General features: G+C 44.0%; 1 protein-coding gene across 2 annotated transcripts in view; it reads left to right on the top strand.

Moving 5' to 3' along the window:
- CHSY3 (chondroitin sulfate synthase 3) overlaps positions 1 to 23,259 on the top strand; it is a 457,717-nt gene that overhangs the window by 250,698 nt on the left and 183,760 nt on the right. The window contains exon 5 of one of the 2 annotated variants that reach the window (XR_011699971.1): positions 12,108 to 12,146. The exons of the other annotated variant lie outside the window; for it this stretch is intronic. The gene's annotated coding sequence lies outside the window, so the exon portion shown is untranslated. Of the gene's footprint in view, positions 1 to 12,107; positions 12,147 to 23,259 lie in introns of those variants that run through there. 2 annotated transcript variants of the gene reach the window in all.

Genomic DNA, 23,259 nt, shown 5'->3' with positions numbered 1-23,259 from the left:
CTTCTTTCTCATAGCCAAATGTAACGAACAGTTAATAGTTATCAACACTGCAAAATAAATTCAACAAATAGTCAGTGAGCAAGCCTGAAAGGCTTTCTATGAAGCGTTCTGTAGATGCCAGCACACTGTTTAGCACTCTTTATTTTTTTAGCTGTGGCATGTTCTGGGTCTTTGCTACTACAGCCTGATACAATAATTGTCTCTAATGATGCTTCAAGATCTTTATATATTTGTAGATTTTTATATAGCTGTATGATTTCTCACTCTTCAGGTAGCAGCTGACAGTTTCTAAACCCCTTTCTCAGGGTTTGTGCCACAATCTTGAAATTCTATTTAAGGGTCTTTTCAAAGAAAGAGATTTTAGCAAGGACATCTCATTTGGGACACATGCACTGGGAAGGAATAATAAGATATATTGTAGTCCAAAAAATGGAGGGCTCAGAATTCTTGGAAAAGCTCCAACAGGGCAGTTCTGAGGGTGGTATCAGGAACAAATGGTTTTCTAGTTGGATGTACCCACTAGCTAATCAGTTAAAGCTATAAAATTTTGAGAATTGTGTGCTGGGGTGAGCACCTATGTACTGTGTAGCACCTGAAAGAGCTTTCATTAAAGACTCTCTCTCTATTTTATCTATATTAATATTGTCACAAAAGTTATTTTCTCCCATTTTAGGCAACACTATGGGGATTTCTTAAACAAACATCTTGACAGCTAAATTCTCTACCTTCTCGCATCTGTAGACATCACTTACATGCTGTAGGGGACCATTTATGTATCACTTCTGCCTATCTCTGCTGTTCATGACAGCTATTTCCCATTAGATGAACATAACCTTGTTTTCACAAAATATTGGTAATTCCTGGAACTTCATACTTTGAGTATATTGTTTTACCTTATGTGTCAATACACACCAGCAGGTCTCTAGCTATTCTGATGTTAATTTCTAATGCAGGTCTTAAAAAGTCAGTAGTGATAAGCTCGGTTTCATCAATGTTATTCTGCTTTTTAGCATAATTGAATAGGCATCACACCCTGTCTGCATCATTTTGACTGGAGATATTTGACTGTTTTTCCACTATTTTCCATTAAGACACTTCATATGGGAATATTGGAAAGTATTTCACTTGTATTTTGTTGTGAAATGTGTGTCTGAGGTAATTTCATAACTTACTATATCTAAAAATGAAACACGTGATAAGCATAATCTCCTATTTACTTGCATTTTAATAAGACTGCCTCAGTGAAGTTAACAGATAATTAAATTTTTGTCTGGCAGCAGTAACCTTTACCTCCTACAAGGGCTATATTTAATTGGATTGGAAATATCTTCTCTTTTACTTGCATGGGCTTATTTTTGGGTGTATGAATTTTTAAGTGTCTCTATTCATTTGAAGCTAGAAAAAAAATTTAGGGTTTTTTTTTTTTTTTGGATCACACATCATTTTCATCCACATGAAAAAATATTTTTTTTTCCTGTCAAACTGAGAAATTGCCCTACTGATACTTTTAAACAAGATCTCCTCCTGCCTGAGAGCTCCCACTCTTAACTGGTAGTAGGGTGTGGGCATTAGTTGTCAGTCACATACTGAGTCCCAGTGGCTTTTAATAAGGCTCATCTTTAGCTGTATCTCTGATATGTCTTGATGATGTACAGGCTTCTTGCTTATGTATACGTCTGCTTGTTTTTGTGAAAATTCAGGAACTTGTTCTGCCTTTGTTAAAGGCTTATCAAATGCAGTAAAAGTTTGTTTGAACTCAGGTGCTAATTGAGCTTGTAATTCTGATGTTTTTAACACTTTTTTCTTAGATATGGGAACATTTTTCGGCGTTGTTAATCACTGAAGATGAATGTTCATTTTAACTAATTTTGTTTTCTTGTTTGCAAAAGGAAAAAGTAACCAAGCAAACAGTTAGAGATCACCTTACTCCATTTTCCTGTGTTCAAGAGCAGAGGTGTAAGGCTTTCACTACTACCATAACATACAAAACCCCAATTTTGACCATTTTTTAGGATAACAGCACCAATAACTTTCTTCCATGTGTCTTACACACATCATATTCTCTTGTCTTGACTCCCTGGGAGTCTTTTTTACTGAATTCTTCAGCTTTATTAAACATTTTCCTTAGGAGGTAATCTCTCTTCCATTGGACATCCCTTTGCAATAGTCTTCATGTGCTGATGAGGTGTCAGAATGGTAGCATGTTCCGAGAAAAGCTGAAACTCTTGCTTGTTGGACTATGGGTGTGGCCATGTGTTTTGAACTTGGACATGCACTTAACATATCTTGCTGCCTTTATTTCTGCTTTGTAGCTCCCAGTCTAGAGCTTAGTATCTTTGCTCTTCCAATATTTTAGTGAAGCACTGTATCTGGTGAATTCAGTGCAAATAGCAAATCACCAATGAACAGTGCTTTTTGTTGACTCCATCTCTGCTCTGCTGTGATCTGCTTTGCTATTCACACCTATTATTAGTCAGCTGAACACGTAGCAGAGCATCAGACATTCTTTGTAGAATTTCTGCCTGATAGATAGCAGAAAATATGTCCTCTTTTTCTTATACTAGTTTATTATGAGATTTCATACCTAAGTAACAACTCAGTCATTTTGAAAAGATTTATTAACTTTCAGAGTAGCTTTCATTCATTTAAATTGTTCTCTACTATAATATTTTGTCCTAGTTCAGCAGGAGGGACCAGCTAACCCTGTGTGGGGGTGATCAAAGCTGTGTATTCTACCCCCTCTATTCATTCCCCAAGGACAATGGGCCATTTGCAGCAGCTGCCCAGGGAGCCATTATCACTTCACACCCAGCCTGAGGGGGGCGGAGCTGCCAATGGGCCATCAACAGTTCAACACCCCCTGGCTCCCAGAGTTAATCACCCATTGTGTGAGTCCCCGCCCAGGGGGAGGGACTGAGAGCTCCCTGAGGGTATATAAGGGGTGGGTAAGAAGACCTTGGGAACCTCTGGTCGGATCCAGAGCAGCAGCAGGACCTCGACAGGAGGAGATCCCCGCTCTCGCCCAGACCACAGCCCTCGCCTGCACCAACAGGTTTTTTTCTTTTCCTTTTGCTCTGGACTTGGGGGAACCACAGGGGTCTCAGCACAAGGGCAAACAAACCCCCTTGGGTTTGTGCCCCAGGACACTGGGTTATACTGCTGGGGTTTTGTGAGTTGAAAGCAATTTCCCTTGTGTGTCAGTGTTGTTATTGTAATATTATTATTGAATTTTAGGTCTGACTTATAATCTCTCTCGTGGTGAGTTCATTTCCCCTGCTGGTTCACCTTTAAACCAGCACATCTTTTGGCGCCCAACGTGGGGCCACGAGAGAGAAGTCAGAATTACAATTTCATTTTGTGTATTTGGATACAGAAACTCCCTGACTACCATGTTGCTTGATGTATTCATGTGGATGGTCTATCTGGGCCTGTTCATATTTCGACACATGGGGAACCATGTGCCTATTTTGATGCTCTCTTTAATACCAGGGAGAAGGATCAAAATTGCTTTATTAATATACTATGTTTATGTTGTCATAACATCAGAAGCAATGAATTTCATTGTGAATGTATATTCAGTCTGGTCTGCCTGTCCTGGTTTGGGTTGTTACCTCTGGGGTCTCATTAAAAATAGCACCCAGACTGTGGGGAAAACAGGCGGAGATGGTTACTTCCACCTTTTCACCTCTGCTACAACAATCATTGAAAATATTGAGCTTCCTTTTGATGTTAGGGACAGTATAATCCTACTGTTAGTGCTGTTAGTGTTGGTTTGTCTCCTCTGTACTGTATACACCATGTTTAGGGTCAGAACTGGGCTCTCTAAGGAGACTTGCTGGAGGCCTGCCCTGGGAGCAGATGATGTTGAGTGGCACGGGAAGTGGGAAGATATGGGCCAGTATTTGGAGACCTTCTCTCCTCAAATGATCTGGAAATTCACCCCAGAACAACTGCAGGACCCTGCCAAAATGCTAAGCTATGTGAAAGGAAGATGCTCTGGTAGTCCCAGAGAGGTGCAGCTCACAGCAACCTGCTGGGCCCTGGCCACTGCCTACCGCACACTGCTTGGTGTGGTACAGCATCATCAGGAGGGGGAGAAAAGGAGCAAATCCACAGGCACCATGTCCACCCAAACCACGGCTGAGCCAGAGAGGAAAAGAGATACATCAACCAGCACCATGTCCACCCAAACCATGGCCGAGTCAGAGAGAAGAGACACATCAACCAGCACCATGCCCACACAAACCAAAGCTGAGCCAGAGAGAAAGGGAAACAAATCAACCAGCACCATGTCCACACAAACCATGGAGGAGCCAGAAGGACAACAGAAACCGATAGCAGTTGCCCCAGTCCAGAAAAGAAAATCAAAGACCAAATCAGTTTGTATAGCGCATGACGAGGAAGAGTCAGGACCTTCATCTCTAGCAGAAGAATTGGAGCCAGAAATAATCACCCGGTCCCTATCCCTGGGAGAGCTGCGTGAGCTCCGGAGAGAGTTCACACGACAGGCAAATGAGTCCATCTTGACCTGGCTACTTCGAATCTGGGATGCTGCAGCCAATGATACAATTCTAGATGGGAGTGAGGCGAGGCAGCTGGGATCCCTTTCTCGAGATGTTGTCATTGATCAGGGCATTGGAAAGAGACAGGAAACTCTCAGCCTCTGGCAGCGACTGTTGTCAAGCGTGAGGGAGAGATATCTTTGTAAGGAGGACCTCCATGTACAGCAAGGACAATGGAACATGATGGAACAAGGTATCTGGTGCTTAAGGGAATTAGCCGTACTGGAGATAATCTTTTCAGAGGATGAGAGATTCCCTAAAAGTCCAGATGGTGTCCAGTGCACATCCCAGATGTGGTTAAAATTTGCACGACTTGGGCCAGAAATGTATTCTCGCTACCTTGCAACATTGCAGTGGAGAGAGGGAGAAGACAAGGTGGGTGCACTGGTCAGCAAACTCAGGATTTATGAAGACACTGTCACTGCTCCATTACGAGCCCACGTCTCAGCTGTGGAAACAAAACTGGCTGAACTGGAAGAGAAGATTAAGGAAGGACTCTTCCATATCTCTCCAGAACAAACGAGAGTCTCTGCCATCAGAAGCAGGCGTCTTCCAGCTAAGGAGAAAGGGTACACTCCACGCGGCAATCTGTGGTTTTACCTCCATGAGCATGGAGAAGATATGAGGAAGTGGGATGGGAAACCCACCTCTTCCTTAGCAGCTCGGGTACGTGAATTGCAAAGAGGCACAACTAACACAGGGAATTCTTCAAGGTTGAAGGCTGCTCCGGTCTCTCGTGGGCAAGGCTCCAGACAGTATAGGAATGATGATGTTATGCCCGATCCTCTTGAAGGAACCTCCCGGTCATATTCACAGGGAGAGCGCAGTGAATACCATGACCAGAACTACGGGGGCCCTGCCTCTAGCCAGGTAGAGGAGAGGGACAATCGGGTTTATTGGACTGTGTGGATTCGGTGGCCTGGCTCATCAGACCCACAGAAATACAAAGCTTTAGTGGACACTGGTGCACAATGCACGTTGATGCCATCAGGATACGTCGGGGCAGAATCCATCTCTATTTCTGGGGTGACAGGGGGATCCCAACAGCTGACTGTACTGGAAGCTGAAGTCAGCTTGACTGGGAAGGAATGGCATAGACACCCCATTGTGACTGGTCCAGAAGCCCCATGTATCCTTGGCATAGACTACCTGAGGAATGGATATTTCAAAGACCCAAAGGGACTGCGTTGGGCCTTTGGCATAGCTGCTGTGGAGACAGAGGAAATCAGACAGCTGAGCACCTTGCCTGGCCTCTCAGAGGACCCTTCTGCTGTGGGACTGCTGAAAGTTGAAGAACAATTGGTACCGCTGGCCACAGCCACAGTGCACCGTCAGCAATACCGCACTGACCGAGACTCTGTGACCCCCATACACAAGATGATTCGTGAGCTGGAGAGCCAAGGGGTGGTCAGCAAAACTCACTCACCCTTTAATAGCCCCATATGGCCAGTACGAAAGTCCAGTGGAGAGTGGAGGCTGACGGTGGATTACCGTGGTCTCAATGAGGTCACACCCCCCCTGAGTGCCGCTGTGCCGGACATGCTGGAGCTTCAGTATGAGCTGGAGTCCAAGGCAGCCAAGTGGTATGCCACCATTGACATTGCCAATGCCTTTTTCTCTGTTCCGTTGGCAGCAGAGTGCAGGCCGCAGTTCGCTTTCACCTGGAAGGGGGTGCAGTACACCTGGAATTGACTGCCCCAGGGGTGGAAACACAGTCCCACCATTTGCCATGGACTGATCCAGACTGCCTTGGAAAAGGGTGAGGCTCCAGAACATCTACAGTACATCGATGACATCATTGTATGGGGGAACACAGCAGGGGAAGTTTTTGAGAAAGGAAAGAAGATAATCCAGATTCTCCTAAGAGCTGGCTTTGCCATTAAACGAAGTAAGATCAAGGGACCTGCTCAGGAAATTCAGTTCCTAGGAGTGAAGTGGCAAGACGGGCGTCGTCAGATTCCAACAGAGGTGATCAACAAAATAGCAGCTATGTCCCCACCGACCAGCAAGAAGGAAACTCAGGCTTTCCTAGGTGCCGTGGGCTTTTGGAGGATGCATATCCCTGAGTACAGTCAGATTGTAAGCCCTCTCTACCTTGTGACACGGAAGAAAAATGATTTCCAGTGGGGCCCTGAACAACAACAAGCCTTTGAGCAGATTAAACAGGAGATTACCCATGCAGTAGCCCTTGGGCCAGTCAGGACAGGACAGGATGTGAAGAATGTGCTCTACACTGCAGACGGGGAGAATGGCCCATCCTGGAGCCTCTGGCAGAAAGTACCTGGGGAGACTCGAGGACGACCGCTGGGATTCTGGAGTCGGGGATACAAAGGATCTGAGGCCAGCTACACCCCAACTGAGAAAGAGATCCTGGCAGCTTATGAAGGAGCTCGAGCCGCCTCAGAAGTGATTGGCACTGAGGCACAGCTCATCCTGGCACCCCGACTACCAGTGTTGGGCTGAATGTTCAAAGGAAAAGCTCCTTCTACTCATCATGCCACTGATGCCACATGGAGTAAGTGGATCGCTCTGATCACGCAGCGAACCCGGATAGGGAATCCTAATCGCCCTGGGATTTTGGAAATCATCACTAACTGGCCAGAAGGTGAGAGTTTTGGATTGTCCTCTGAAGAAGAAGAGGAGCAGGTGACACGAGCTGAGGAGGCCCCACCATATAACCAGCTACCAGAAGAAGAGAAGCGACATGCTCTCTTCACAGATGGCTCTTGCCGCATTGTAGGGACAAGCTGGAAATGGAAAGCAGCTGTATGGAGCCCTACACGTCGAGTTGCAGAAGCGACTGAAGGACAAGGTGGATCAAGTCAGGTTGCAGAGCTGAAAGCTGTTCAGCTGGCTTTGGATATCGCTGAACGAGAGAAGTGGCCAAGACTCTACCTTTACACTGACTCGTGGATGGTGGCCAATGCTCTGTGGGGATGGCTGGAGCGTTGGAGAAAGGCCGGCTGGCAGCGCAAAGGGAAACCCATCTGGGCGGCTGAGATATGGCAGGACATTGCTGCCCGGGTAGAGAAGCTGAGGGTGAAGGTCCGTCACGTAGATGCTCATGTACCCAAGAGCCGGGCTAATGAGGAGCATCGTAACAACGAGCAGGTGGATCGAGCTGCCAGGATTGAAGTCTCTCAGGTAGATCTGGATTGGCAGCATAAAGGTGAATTGTTTCTAGCCCGATGGGCCCATGATGCCTCTGGTCATCAGGGCAGAGATGCGACATACAGATGGGCTCGTGACCGAGGGGTGGATCTAACCATGGACAGTGTCTCACAGGTTATCCATGACTGTGACACATGTGCTGCCATCAAGCAGGCCAAGCGGGTGAAGCCTCTATGGTATGGTGGACGGTGGTCGAAATACAGGTATGGGGAAGCCTGGCAAGTTGACTACATCACACTTCCCCAAACACGCCAAGGCAAGCGCTATGTGCTGACCATGGTAGAGGCAACCACTGGATGGCTGGAGACATACTCCGTACCTCACGCCACTGCCCGGAATACCATCCTGGGCCTTGAGAAACAAGTCCTGTGGAGACACGGCACCCCAGAGAGAATAGAGTCTGACAATGGCACCCACTTCAAGAACAGCCTCATAGACACCTGGGCCAGAGAGCACGGCATTGAGTGGGTGTATCATATCCCCTACCATGCTCCAGCTGCCGGGAAAGTTGAGCGATGTAATGGACTGCTGAAAACAACCTTGAAGGCGTTGGGTGGGGGAACTTTCAAACACTGGGAGCTGCATTTGGCAAAGGCCACCTGGTTGGTCAACACCCGGGGCTCCATCAATCGAGCTGGCCCTGCCCAATCAGAACTCTTGAATACTGTAGATGGAGATAAAGACCCTGTGGTCCTTATGAGAGGTATGTTAGGAAAGACTGTTTGGGTGAGTCCCACCTCAAACAAAGGCAAACCCATCCGAGGTATTGTCTTTGCTCAAGGACCTGGTTGCACTTGGTGGGTAATGCAAAAAGATGGAGAAACACGTTGTGTACCACAAGGGGACCTAATTTTGAGCGAGAAGAGTTTGTAATGTTTCATTGTATATATGTGTATATGTATGTATAAGTAAAAGGGGATTAATTTGGGAATGACTAGATGGAGTAGAATAAGGGGTGGATAATGTCCTAGTTCAGCAGGAGGGACCAGCTAACCCTGTGTGGGGTGATCAAAGCTGTGTATTCTACCCCCTCTATTCATTCCCCAAGGACAATAGGCCATTTGCAGCAGCTGCCCAGGGAGCCATTATCACTTCACACCCAGCCTGAGGGGGGCGGAGCTGCCAATGGGCCATCAACAGTTCAACACCCCCTGGCTCCCAGAGTTAATCACCCATTGTGTGAGTCCCCGCCCAGGGGGAGGGACTGAGAGCTCCCTGAGGGTATATAAGGGGTGGGTAAGAAGACCTTGGGAACCTCTGGTCGGATCCAGAGCAGCAGCAGGACCTTGACAGGAGGAGATCCCCGCTCTCGCCCAGACCACAGCCCTTGCCTGCACCAACAGGTTTTTTCTTTTCCTTTTGCTCTGGACTTGGGGGAACCACAGGGGTCTCAGCACAAGGGCAAACAAACCCCCTTGGGTTTGTGCCCCAGGACACTGGGTTATACTGCTGGGGTTTTGTGAGTTGAAAGCAATTTCCCTTGTGTGTCAGTGTTGTTATTGTAATATTATTATTAAATTTTAGGTCTGACTTATAATCTCTCTCGTGGTGAGTTCATTTCCCCTGCTGGTTCACCTTTAAACCAGCACATATTTCTAAAAAATAACTCTTGCAAGAATTATTTCAGAAAAATGTATAGTGAGATAGTGTTACTAAGAATGTGTCTTACAATTATGCAGCTGGAGTTATGTTTTTTCTCATCTCATTAAGATCTTGTTAATAAAAAATGTGAGGCATGAAGTCTTATATGGGCTGTATAGCTTGTTAAATGGGAAAGACAAAGACTATCAGGGCTTTATTTAAAGTAAAGAAAATATTCAGAATCTGATTTTTCCGCCTCACTTTTTATTAACATCTGGACATAAATATTGTTTGGTGGTGTTCAGTTTAAAAGTTTGATCTCAATCCAAACTTTTGTGAAATTTGGTTATGTTCTGATTTCAGAAAAAAATTTCGCTTGCAATAACTTCAGTCTCAGACCTGTGAGTGCTGGCAGGAGAAGACAATTATAGGTACTTCCTGTGTGCATCTGAATTTCTGAGTGGGACATCTGTTGGGTAGTATATCTTACGTAAATCTTTAGCAGCTGTATAGAAGATACCTGTAAGGTAGATGATTCCTCACTAATAGGGTATAGAAATGTTGCTTATTTCTGGCCTCCCATCAATTTAGGGTGAAAAATTATTTTCCTGCTTCTGTGGATCATTAATCTACTTACAAACTGTAGTGCTTATAGCAGAGTGGTGCTTCTGTACTTTCAATACGCCACTGCAGGCATTATTTAATTCACTTTAAATTCTTTAAATTCTTGATAAGCACTTTACACAATTCTACAATTGACCTTTTGTCTCGGTTTGAGGGTAAAAAAACCAAAATGTTTACCCACAAGCAGGGGAGGGGCCTCCTCCACGATAATCACACCACTCTTTATCAAATGTAAGAAAAAGAATTTTAATACAAGAAGGATAACTGATATATATATATATATATATATGTAAACAGACTAGTGCAACCCACTTCCCCAACACCACAAGAGAAAGAAAAAAAACCAACAAACCAACAACAAAACCCAGCAGGTTTTCCTCTGGGAGGAAAGGTTATACTTAAGTGTCAATGTCACAGCCCATCTGGCTGCAGAGTGAGTTTCAGTCCCTCTCCAGCGAGACAGACGAGCAGTGGGCTTTCAGATGGACTCAGTCTCTTCCCCCTGTGTTCCCCGTCCAAGAAGCAGAAAGGTACGAGCAACCAGAAGCAAATCCAAGGCAGGCAGCAGCAGCAGCGTGGCCCGAAAAGCAGTCAGGAGTAGGCAGCAGCAGCCACGTGGCCAGAAAAGCAGTCCGGGTACAGCGGCAGTGAGACAGCCAGGAAAGCCCCAGCAGTAACCAGCAGGGCAGCCTGCCTCCTCGGAGCCCCCACTCCCGCGTTCCGCCGAGCCAAGACTGGAAAGAATATCCAAAAAAACCCAAAAGAGACAAACCTGCCCCCACCCAAGCGATCAACAGTAAACTGCTTCTTTTGTTAACCGCTGGCCTGGGCAGTTAAGTGGCAGGGGAGAGAATTTACATAATAATCCCAAACTACAACACCTTTTTTCAAGCAGATGTGACAAGAGAAAGAGTTTGGGTTAGGATCACAAGGGAGATCATATTTTTATTTGGAGAATAATAAAAAAGTTTCTTTATGGGGAGAAGGAAATCACATAGATATTCTATAAATCAGGTATTAGAGTATCAGTTTAACAAATAAATGAGCAACGTTTCTCTACTCATAATTTTCTTTTGCAGTTATTATGACCTATTTTTATGGAGCATAAAGTCTAACAATAAATGGATCATTGAGCAATGAGTAATAACCACTTTTTTGGTGTTCCTTGTACATGTCTATTTAGTAAGTGCTTAATATAGTGCTGTATTTCATATACAAAACTTTAAAACTTAAAATTTTTCATCTGCTGGAACAAATAGACAGGTGCCCAATTTTGACTGGAGAGAGAATGGTCTCATGAAAAACGGCTACTTAAGGTGATTGACATTTATAACATCCAGCTCATTCTCTGTGCTAGCTAAGAACTTTCTGTGGCAAGATGTAGTAGCTCAGTGTTGCATGCTATGCCATGCAGTCATCACACTTTATCTGGAAGATTCCACAAAAGAGTGAATGGGGTTTTGTAGACAGGAGGGTACCATAATTCAGATTAACAACTGAGGAAACATGTTTCTGAATTCTAAGGTCCCTGCAGCTCAGTAAGTACCTCCTAATTTATCCTGGGTACTTAAAAAAGAAAGAATGACTCACATTTAACTACCCAGAATAACAGAAAGAAATTTGCATTGAAGGTAACAATAGAAATCTTCAGATGAAAGCATGATGTAACCTTTAAAAGACCTTTTGCTATTCTAGATGATTTGAAAGGTATTTACATTCCATTATTTTAATAGTTTGGTGATAGATGTGCATTTTATTCTTAAACTTGCCATTTAGCTCCAATCTGCATTCCTTAATCTCTTCTCCTTCCTGCTCACCCCCCTAGAGCAAACTTGAGAAGTACTCTGATCATGTCAGTTTAGTCTGCTAGGATGAGCTGAAAATCAAAGCTTGTATAGTCAAAGCCTTGGCAGCTTCAATGACTTTGACTTTTCAGAATGCATTTAATTCTCCTTTTCATGTGTTGGCACAGACATGCCTCTCAGATGCTCTTCAACTACAGTTGTGTTCATTTGCATTGACAAACTTATCAAATAAACTCAAAAGGAAAGAGATAATAGAAAGATTTTTTTTCCCCATGGAAAATAAAAAATGAAGAAAAAGAAGAAAAATATTAATAGTTTTTATTTTAGATAGGCCAAACCCATTAACAAATATTTTCTCAAGCAGGCAATAGAAGTCTGCAGAGAAAACAGTTGTGCATGCAGATCATGGAGGAGGTAAGTATATTTGAATGCCCTTCTATTATTGTATAATATCTTACAGTTTATGCACAACTGCCTGTCTCATAGAGTGTTTATATACTGTCATTTTGCAAATGGCTCATCCCAAATGCCTACCAGAATTTACTAGCTTGTGTTTGTTTTTTCACCATGCTTAGTTCGGTTTGTGCAAACTCACTGCTGTTTGCACCTGTGGGAGGCTGCTGCTGTATAGCACCCCTCACCCTGAGGACTGTCATTGGAAACATGTTTGACATCCTTAAAAGGTGCCTTCTTTTTGCTGAGTGTCTGACACTGTTTATACACTGCACAGTCACCTCTGGGCATATGGCCAGTTGCAAGAAACAGTGTGTCTGCAGATATATATAGAGAAGAACAAAGACAACTTCTGGCTAAATAGTTTGTCAAAGCTTTCTGCCTGGAGAGTTTTTTCCAGATCAAGCCAGAATGATAAACAGTGGAGGGCAACAAGAGGTGGTGGAAATTAGCATCTTAATTCACCTGAATGTGACAGTGGTTAAAAAAGTTGAAGGTCTCTCAACATACTTGTCAGATAGGGTGAAAGTGATGGGCATACAGCACTGCATGTCTTCTCCTTCATGATGTGCTGTGTCAAAGTCTTGGTTTGAGGGGAAAAACCAAAATGTTTACCCACAAGCAGAAGAGGGAATTTCCTCCACAATAATCACGCCACTTTTTATCAAATTTAAGAAAAGGAACTTTAATCAGACAATGGATACAAGGATAACTGTTCTTAACTGAGATAGATAGATAGATAGATAGATAGATAGATAGATAGATAGATAGATAGATAGATAGATGTAGGTATAGATATAACTGTAAACAGACCAGAGCAAACTGCTTCCCCAACACCACAAGAGAAAAACAACAAAAACCCCCCAAACCAGCAGGTTTCCTCCTGGAGAAAAGTTATACTTATGGGCAGTATCAGTGTCACAGCCCGGCTGGCGGCAGGGTGAGCTCCCAGATGAATTCTGTCTCTCCATCTGTGTCTTTTGTCCCAAATGAACAAGGAAAACTGGAAGTGGGGAACCACTGCGTGTCCCAGAAAAGCAGCTGCAAGTTCTCTCTCCCAGGTCGCTGCCCCAGCAGGGGCGGGCAGGCCGTGACACTGCAAGTGGCTGTGAGACTGGAGCAGAGACTGGGACCCCAAATGCAGGAACCAGGAGAACAGCCGTGGCAAGGAGAAAAGAAGCGGCTCACCAAGAAGCAGCAACAGCAGCAGCAGCACCAACGAGGAGCGGCCAGGAGCAGCCAGAAAATGGCTTCTCCTCTACCCCAGCGCACACACACCCACACCCCGCTCCTGTGTTCCGCCCAGCTAAAAAAATCGAAAAGTCCCCAAAAACAGAAGAGACAGCCTGCCCCCCACCCAACCAATCAAGAAGAAGATGGTAGCAGTTAATTACTTCTTTTTGTTAACTAATGGCATGGCCAGTTAGTGGCAGGGAGAGAATTTGCATAATAATTCCAAACTACAACAGTCAAACAGTAGTAATTAAAGAATTCACAATTTCCTCAGGGAATCAATACATTTTCTTCCTCTTGTCTATTTATCTCCAAGGCCAGGGCAACATTACTTTGATCTGGGGAAGCATGCTATGTTCTGGAATTATTCTGCCAGCTTTCCCAGTATTAAGACTGTAATGATCGATACCTATGATACCAGACATTAGAAAGATTTCTGTTGCCTGTGATGAGCCAAGGCAGAGAGGGGCTGCTCTTCAAGCATCTCTCGGTGTGAGAAAACTTCACTTTTTATTGAATTCATAAAAATAACAACTTCTCCGGGGCCACCCCCTTGTCGTGGGGGAGAAACTTGCGTGCCCTCATGAGGTTGAGAGCTATGCTGGTGGTTTGTGCTGCCGGTAGGGTCTCCCATGCCAGACAGGTCTCAGCTGAAGGGTCAGACAGTGTCCACGGGCAGGATGGGCTCACTAGCCCCCAGCAACCATCCTAGGAGAAGGAAAACTCTAACTTCAAACTCACGCAGATGGAGCTCGCTTACCTCTGTAAGGCCACCCATCTACGAGAAGGATACTCTAACCAAACCTACATCCTGAGGTATTCACTGTCACCGTCCAAGCTCACTGGGCCCTGGCAGATGAACCTTAGGAGTAAAGGATGGGGCCAGTTCTGCGCACGCTGTGCCTCACCTAAAAAATCCATTGCGCAGGCTTGAAGGGTTCACCCACATTGCAAAGCCCTGTAGCAGCAGGCGAGGGTCAAAAACGGCAGGTGATGGAAGCAGCTGGAAGCCGCAGACCCAACCCTGCATGCAGGCGGTTCAGGATATTGGTCATTCGACACTTGACCCCGGAGATGACAGTCTTGTGGGGTTGCATCCTGAATGACCAAGCAGCCTTTTCTAGGGACAGCACTGCTTGCTCCACATGGAGAGGGGTCTGGAAAAGGTGGCCTAAACAAAGCTCATCTCCACACCCAGTTGGATAACTGCAGCCAACTGGCATCTTCCATGCAGTCAAACAAAAACAAAATGATTTCAAAGGCATACACCTGCCTGCAAAGGTGTGCTCAAACTAACACTCGTGTGTTGGAACATCAGAACCATTTTTGATATTATGGATAGTGGGCGTCCTGAGCGCTGTTCTGCTCTAATTGCCCACGAACTGACACAACTCAGCATCGACATTACTGCTCTCAGTGAACTTCGTCTTCACAAGAAAGGCAGCCTTAAAGAACATGGTGCCGGCTACACACTCTACTGGTCAGGCAAATCCAAAACCGAAAGACACTTTTCAGGAGTTGGCTTTATGATTAAAAATTCCATTGCCTCCGAACTTGAAAATTTGCTGACAGGTCATTCCAATCACATTATATCCCTATGCCTCCCAGTACACAACAAGCAACATGTTGTTCTTTTTAGCGTATATGCCCCAACTCTCCAAGCTGACCCAGAGGAAAAAGACAAATTCTACACCGACCTGCGCCGCCTCACCCAAAATGTTCCTGCAGATGATAAGATCATAATCCTTGGTGACTTCAATGCCAGAGTAAGAACTCTGAAGCCTGGAAAGGAGTCCTGGGCAAGCATGGTGTTGGAAACTGCAACAACAACAGATGCCTCCTGCTAGAGTTTTGTGCAGAACGGCAGCTCACCATCACCAACAGTTTCTTTCAACAGAAAGACAGCCTGAAGACAACCTGGATGCATCCTCGATCCAAGCACTGTTGCACCTCATTGACTATGTCTTAGTGCAACAGTGAAATGTTGGTGATGTCCGTCATACCCACGTGATTCCAAGTGCAGAATATCAAAGAGACCATCGGTTTGTGCACTGCAAACTTAACCTCCACTTCAAGTCCAAACCTAAGAGAGGCGGCATTCCAAGGAAGAGGCTCCAAATCAGCAATCTTCAAACAGCCACAGTGAGAGACAGCTTCCAGGTAAACCTTCAAACTAGACTTAAAGATAATCCCATAGATCCCTCTCCTGAAACACTTTGGCAACATACTAAAAATTGTGTCCTGCAGTCCTCTGAAGAATACTTAGGGTTCTCCTCCAAGAAAAACAAAGACTAGTTTGACAAAAACAATCAAGAGATTCAGGAATTGTTGAAGAAGAAGAGAATTGCTCACCAAGCACACCTTGCTCAGCCATCTTGCCATGAAAGAAAAGCTGCCTTTCATCTTACATGCAGTAAGCTCCAACAGAAACTTCAAGACATCCAGAACAAAGGGTGGCTCAACCTAGCAGAAAAGATGCAACTTGGGTGACCAAAGAGGATTCTGTGAGGCCCTGAAAGCAGTGTATGGACCCACACACCACGTTCAAAGCCCCCTACTCAGTGTAGATCATCAAATGCTTCTCACACCAAAAACCTCCATCCTGAACCAATGGTCTGAACATTTTCAGACTCTCTTCAGTGCAAACCATGTAGTCCAAGGCTCAGCAATTCAGCACATTACACAACAATGAGTGAAAAATGAATTGGATGCAGCCCCTACTATGGGAGAGACACTTAAGGCCATGCTACAGGTGAAAAATGGCAAGGCAGCTGGGGTTGATGGAATTCCACACGAAATCTGGAAGCATGGAGGTCAAGCACTCCATGCCAAATTTCACGAACTTGTTGTGCATTGCTGGGAACAAGGGGAACTACTATCAGATCTCCGTGACGCAGTCATCATCACCCTTTTCAAGAAGAAAGGAGAAAAATCAGACTGCTCAAATTACCGAGGTATTACTTTACTCTCCATTGCTGGTAAAATCCTAGCAAGAATACTTCTGAACAGATTAGTACCCACTATTACAGAAGAACTTCTACCTGAAAGCCAGTGTGGTTTTAGAGACAATAGGAGTACTGCAGACATGGTATTTGTTCTCAGGCAACTGCAAGAGAAGTGTAGGGAACCGAACAAAGGTCTCTATGTAACCTTCATTGACCTCACCAAAGCTTTTGACACTGTGAACAGAAAAGGACTGTGGCACATCTTGGAACATTAAGGATGTCTCCCCAAGTTCCTCAAAATGATCATCCTGCTACATGAGGATCAGCGTGGACAAGTCAGATATGGCGATGCACTCTCTGAGCCCTTTCCAATAACCAATGGTGTGAAACAAGGTTGCGTTCTTGCACCAACTCTATTCACAATCTTCTTCAGCATGATGCTCCAAAGAGCCACAGCAAACCTCGATGAAGCAAACGGCATCTACATCCGATATCGTACCGATGGAAGCCTCTTCAACCTAAGGTGACTGAAGGCCCACACCAAGACCCTGAATCACCTTGTCTGCAAGCTGCTTTTTGCTGACGATGCCACCCTCATTGCTCACACAGAAGAAGCTCTGCAGCCCCTTAACATCCTGCTTTGCAGAGGCTGCTGAGCTTTTTGGGCTGGAAGTCAGCTTGAAGAAGACAGAAGTTCTCTACCAACCTGCACCTCAGGAAGTCTTCCATCATCCCCATATCACCATAGGTGAATCATAGCTTAAGTCAGTCCAGCAGTTCACCTGTCTGGGAAGTATCATTTCCTCAGATGGTAAGATCGACAAAGAGATAGACAACAGGCTAGCAAAGGCATACAGAGCCTTCGGAAGACTCCATAGAAGAGTCTAGTCCAATAAACACCTGAAGAAAAATACAAAGATCAGTGTTTAGAGACCCATTGTTCTGCCTACTCTTTTATATGGGTTTGAATCATGGGTCATCTATCACCACCACCTGCGGCTTCTCGAACGCTTCCATCAGCGCTGCCTCCGTTGAATCCTAAACATCCACTGGTCTGATTACGTGACTACCATGTCTATCTTTAACAGGCAGGGGTCACCAGTATCAAGGCCATGCTGATGAGGACGCAGCTGCGCTGGGCAGGGCACATCTCCAGGATGGAGGATCACCGTCTCCCGAAGATTGTGCTCTGCTGTGAACTCACCACCGGCTGCCACAAGAGAGGAGCCCCGAAGAGGAGATACAAGGACTCCCTGAAACAACACCTCAGCCTTGGCCATATTGACTGCCATCAATGGTTCACTCTGGTCTCCAATCGGGATTCATGAAGACACACCATTCACGACGCTGCTACTTCCTTTGAGATCACACGTAGAGTCAGTCTTGAGGAGAAAAGACACCGCAGAAAGAACCGTTCCTCCCCAAGATCGCCAAAGGAGACATTCCACTGTGCCTTTTGTGACCGGATGTGCCTATCCTGTGTCGGCCTTTTTCACCACCAACTCGCAGCAAGCATGGGTAGTGCCCTTCCCAAATCTTCGTTCGTGAAGCCCAGCCATGATGATGATGATGATGATGATGAAAAATAACGAAGTCCATGAAACAAAGAAAATAACAAGTAGGAAAATGTATTTACAACACGTGTTGGGTGCTCTGGTCACAGAGGTCCCAAAAACACACCCCCAAAACCAAAATTCCCTCTCTTAAATCTTCTAAAGTCCCACCCCACCCACGTAACAAAAGAGGTGTCCCCTCCTCTCTGATTGGTTAAGTTGTGTTGGGAGGTGGGGCCCTGACCAACATGGCAGCCCCCATGGCTGACCACATGGGGGGGGGGTGGGGGGAGGGAGGGAGGGTTGCCTTATTTACATTTATTTCACAATTTCCCTATCCCCAGTTTCATGGTCCCTGGTACTTGTCCAGACATGTCCAGGTACCTTACAACTCCACAATACACCTATAGATTAGTAAAACAGAAACCCCCTTAACATGCATGTATCCCCTTATATTAATAACCCTTGTTTAATCCATTTGCTTGTAATAAAACCATCTATTTATTTCTGATATCAGGTCTTTAGCAGCATATCATTGCTTGCATTACTTTGTAATAATTCCTTCTGACAAATGCTCCAACAAGAAAAAGAATTGAAATGTACTTCAGGAATGAGAATGTAAATGAACAGGTTGCACTCTTTTTTCATCATGAACCTTCAAGTAGAAAATTAAGAAGCTAGTAAGATTTTAAGTTAAAAATATGCCAGCTTCTTCAATTGCTCTTCGTTATCATTAATTCACAGTACCATTCATAAAAGTCAGAGAAAAGTCAGCTTCTAGTCCTGACAGGAAGTTGAAGAAAAAAATCTATTGTCCTTTTGGGGGGAAAAAAAATGCTAGAAACACTAACAGAGATTTTAGACAAATAATGCTAACAATGTGTTTGAGTATAGGACTGAGCTCTTCAGTGACTTTAATGATGCATTATTGTGTTGGTATTTATTTCTTAGCAATGAAGAAAGAGATTCATAGAATCATAGAGTGGTCTGGGTTGGAAGGTACCTTAAAGATTGTAAAGCCCTTTGCAATAGGAAGGGACAGCTTCCATTAGACTTGAACACAATTCAACCTGGCCTTGGATACTTGCTTAAACTTCATTCTGTCACTGAAACTTTACAGTTTATTATTTCAGGTTATTGCAGAGTTCTGGGTCTTGATCATCAGTCTCTAGTGATGAGGCTGCTTATTATTAAAAGCTAGCATTGAATGTCAAATGTGTTAGAATATGAAATTCAAGATTAGTGGTGATATGCCTTTCTTGTCAACCTAGAGGTAGGTTTTCAGGCAAACATACCTTTATGTATTTTGCTAGGGAGACAACCATTTTAATATTTCTCTTGTTCAGTCAGATAACTAAGCACCAGAGTTCCAGGGAAGTAAGTATCATCCAGGCTGCTGGTTTACTTTCCCTTGATACACTGCATAACTTGTCAAGCCACTTCCTTCTAAGAATGCCACATACTGTACCATGGTATTCCTCTAGCAGAAGTATCTGTGCTCTTGGTACATCGGGCACTGAGAGTACTCCAACAATTCCTTGACCCTGGTAAACACAGCTATTCCTAACTCATTTTTGAAAACCTGGAGGCAATTTCTTAGTTTTTTTATCTTTACTACACTCTAATCTGCAGCAAAAAAATAATATAACACCTGAAAATATCTGTCCATCACCTGTTGCTGTGAATGACCCTTCCCCCCAAAAACAGGACTTCAAGCCACGTTAGTGTAGGGTAAGATAAAAAGTAAAGGTCCTTTAATAACACAGGGCCTACAGCCCACAGGAATACAGGATGACATGCATGTGTCTCAGTTCTTGTTTCTATGGCTTTTATAATAAGATCCCTCCAATCATTGCTTTACACATTTCACAGTCCAGCCCCGGTCCCACCCCTGGTCCAACCCCTGGAATTGGGTCTGGGGTCGTCAAGACCCTCTGTCTTCATCAGCTCTTCTTCCTCAGGCACACAAAGGTCTCTTGGAGTTCATTCAGTCCTGGCTTTTGGGTCACTCTGACCTGTGTTTATGTTTCATTCTGTAGGCCTTCTGATATCCTTCAGCTCTTTACCTTGGAAAGAAGTCTAAACAAGATTAATTAACTAAAGGAATTTGAGCTCCCTGTTCTGGGACAGGGGTAGTGATAGAAAGGCATTAAACTTAAACTGTTAGAAATATTAACCCTCTAAAAATCTACAACTACTGTGTTCCTAAAATCTACAAAATGTGAAAATCAGAACAAAAACCCCTTTGGCATCACACCCAAATGACCTCTTGGCAAATACGGAATTGGCCTTGTGTATGTGAGGCATGGTTCATATTTGTGAGAATGGAGGTGAGGACTATGCACCATAGGTCTTCTTTTCTGGCTGTCTCCAAGTCAACAACCTGAAAACCACTCCAGTTTGTTCTGATGACCAGTAAAGAACATCTGTGTCCTGAAAGCAATGAGCTTTATTTTTTTTAATGGACTCTTCTCTTATGCCCCTTCTCTGCTACCTTAAACTACATCTCAACTCAGCAGATCATCTGAGCTATGGTTAGAAAGTGCCAAATGTTCCTGTTCCCCACTGTCAATCTTTAAAATGTTGCTGACATTATAACCCTAATCAAGGTGTTATTAAATTGTTAAATTCTGTTTTGTGTCAGCAGGTCCCAGCTTAAATTTTAATGCCATCCAACAACTAATGAGCAGCTAAGAGACGTATCTGATGTTTGAAAACCCAGTGGTGCTGCATCCCAGAGTTTAGTGCATGAATTTCATGCAATCCAAACAAAAAAGGGTGCATTTCCAAAAGGACAGTAAGTGCATGACTTCCCATGTTGTTTCCCTGATCAAAATCTTAATTCTTCAAATACATTAAAAGATTCTATGGATTTAGTAGACTTCAAAAGAGGCAAAAAATTCAGTTGGACAACTGTGTAATGATTTTTAGCTAAAGTTCCATGTTAATAAAGTTAGGGAGATGTCTGCTTGTGGAATAGATGTCCTGAGTTAGATAATTTTCCTGAAATCCTGTGATTTAAAGGCGAGGGAGTTACCAGTGTCATCCTTCTTGCCCTTCTTGAAAATTGGCACATTTGCCATCTCCCAGTTGACTGGGACCCATCCAGTCTCTCAAAAACTTTGGAAAATCATTGAAAGAGGTCTTACGATGACATCAGCCAGATCTTTGCGTACCCCAGGATAAATCCAGACAGACCTCACAGACTTAGAAGGATCCATACGGAGGAGTAAATCATGCATAAGTTTGGGGAAAGACCAAAGCAGTATGTTTAAAGTTTACTGCTGACTTCTGTCTCTGCCTGTTGCCCTGGGCATATAGGGGGTAGGATTGGGTGGTGATGTGTAAGTTTTGGCAGGGTTTCTTTATCTAATGGTTAATATAGAAAAATAAGAAAGGCATATTACCACCTCAGCCCTGTAAACTGAACCTCTCTGAGCTATATATGCTGTTAAATCATCACACTGATTCCTGTTTTCAGGTATTTGGAATGTTCCAGGTATGTGGTGTAGTTGGTGGAAGTAATCACTACTGGAAAGTGGGTTTAGGCTGCCTGGTCAATAGAGATCTTAGAAATGCTGCTTGCCCATCTGGTTATTTAAAAACTGGTTAGGGATGCTAGTCCAGGGTCAGCATTCTTTGGTACTGAAAAGAATTCAGCATCTCAGCCATGGGTGTAACAAAGTTGGAACAAAGTGCGCAGAGCTGGTCAGGGTGAACCACACACAACATGCAGCTATTGCAGTTATTCACCAAGAAAAATCTAGGGTCACAAATGGAGCTTAAATCCCACCTCTCTAAATTCTGAAGGTTTTACATTGGCATATTTAATACATTCTAAATGACATTTGTATTCAGACAGGACAGACAAGTGGAGTATTTAAGTCAGTGTTTTATTTCCGAAGTTCAAGAGGACATTCAACCAACTGCTGCACAAGATTGCCTGTCCTTGTGAGCATTTTTAAAGTGAATTAGTAGATCCATTTGGAGGAGGAAATCTCTGTGGCAGATCAGTGTGGGATCTGTGTTACATGTTTCGCTGTCACCAAAGTGGTACTCAAGAGCTGTTTTTCTGTGGAGGGTAGCCTGAGGTTCTCAGGCCCTCAGGCAGCAAAAATATTACATAACACATATGATGAATTCTTCTTAAAGTTGAGCCAGTGCCTTCACCTGGCCACCTCAACCTTTATAGTAGTATATGACAGTGTAAAACACTTGGTATCTTCAACCTGTTCTTACACTTTTCCTTTAGCATCATCTTGAAAAAGTTACAGTCTACATGGATAAAAATGTATCTGACCTGGTCAAAACATCTTATCAAGAGGTCAGGAAGATTACAGGGATCCTTGCACGTCTAAGAGTACTTGAACATAGTTCTTATTTTTTAGCAAGATGTCTTAATGTTCCAGGATCATTAGGAAATACAAAACAGGAAGTATAATTAGAGTGGGGGAGCAAGTGAGCAAGACACCATTTGGTTCTCCTCTAAATGTTAAAAATCTTCCTTGGAGAGAAATGTGGGTCAGGGAGTCCCAAATTATATTTCTTCCAGAAATATTGGATAGAGCTTCATTAGGAGCAGAGACCAGAACACGGGTTTTCCTGTGCTCACTGGCAGTGAGTTGGGAATCTCGTGCCAGCTATTTTTTATGGCAGTATGTTTTTTGCATTTCTGCTCTCCTTCTGTGTGGTGGCTCAAACTTACATCAAGATAAAGAATAACTCTGCCATGGCATTCCCAGTGCCCAAAGTATGTCCTGTGAAGTTAGAGGGCTGAATTCAAAATACAGTCCAAAGCTCAGAGACTGTACACATCCTATATTCTAGGCAAGTACTATGAATAATGTATCAGGGTATCGTTCTTTCCTTCTCAACTCTCTTAAAAATGCTGGGTGTTTTTTCCTTGTGCAGTATCAGGACTTAGTACAGCTTTTTCTTCACAGTGTTTGTAAGTCCCCATTACTCCTTTTCAAAATCAACATTAATGTCATTAGTCAGTTAATAGAATTTCTAATGTCTTTTTTCTCCCTGGCTGCCTGAATTAATATTCTACATCTTCAATACCTCTACTGCATAATAACACTTCACATGCATAGAGGCAAAACCATTCAGCATACAAACATTTCAATGATAAGTGCACCAGCTGTAATACCTCTCTCTATAGATGAAAGAGCACACTTGCTTGCTTGTTTACCTTTTGTAGCAGCATGTAAAAAACTGAAGTATTTAATGCCCTGTCTCCCTCCCTTCCTCTCACTCAGAATTTTCCTGCATATGTTTGATCTTCCTGTATTTTCTGGCTGCCATGCATGAAATCTATGTTAACTCTGAT

Source organism: Pithys albifrons, chromosome Z, assembly GCF_047495875.1.
Source record: "Pithys albifrons albifrons isolate INPA30051 chromosome Z, PitAlb_v1, whole genome shotgun sequence".
Lineage (NCBI taxonomy): Eukaryota > Metazoa > Chordata > Aves > Passeriformes > Thamnophilidae > Pithys > Pithys albifrons.
Note: the sequence above shows the minus strand (reverse complement) of the source record. Positions and strands in the feature narration are given on the sequence as shown.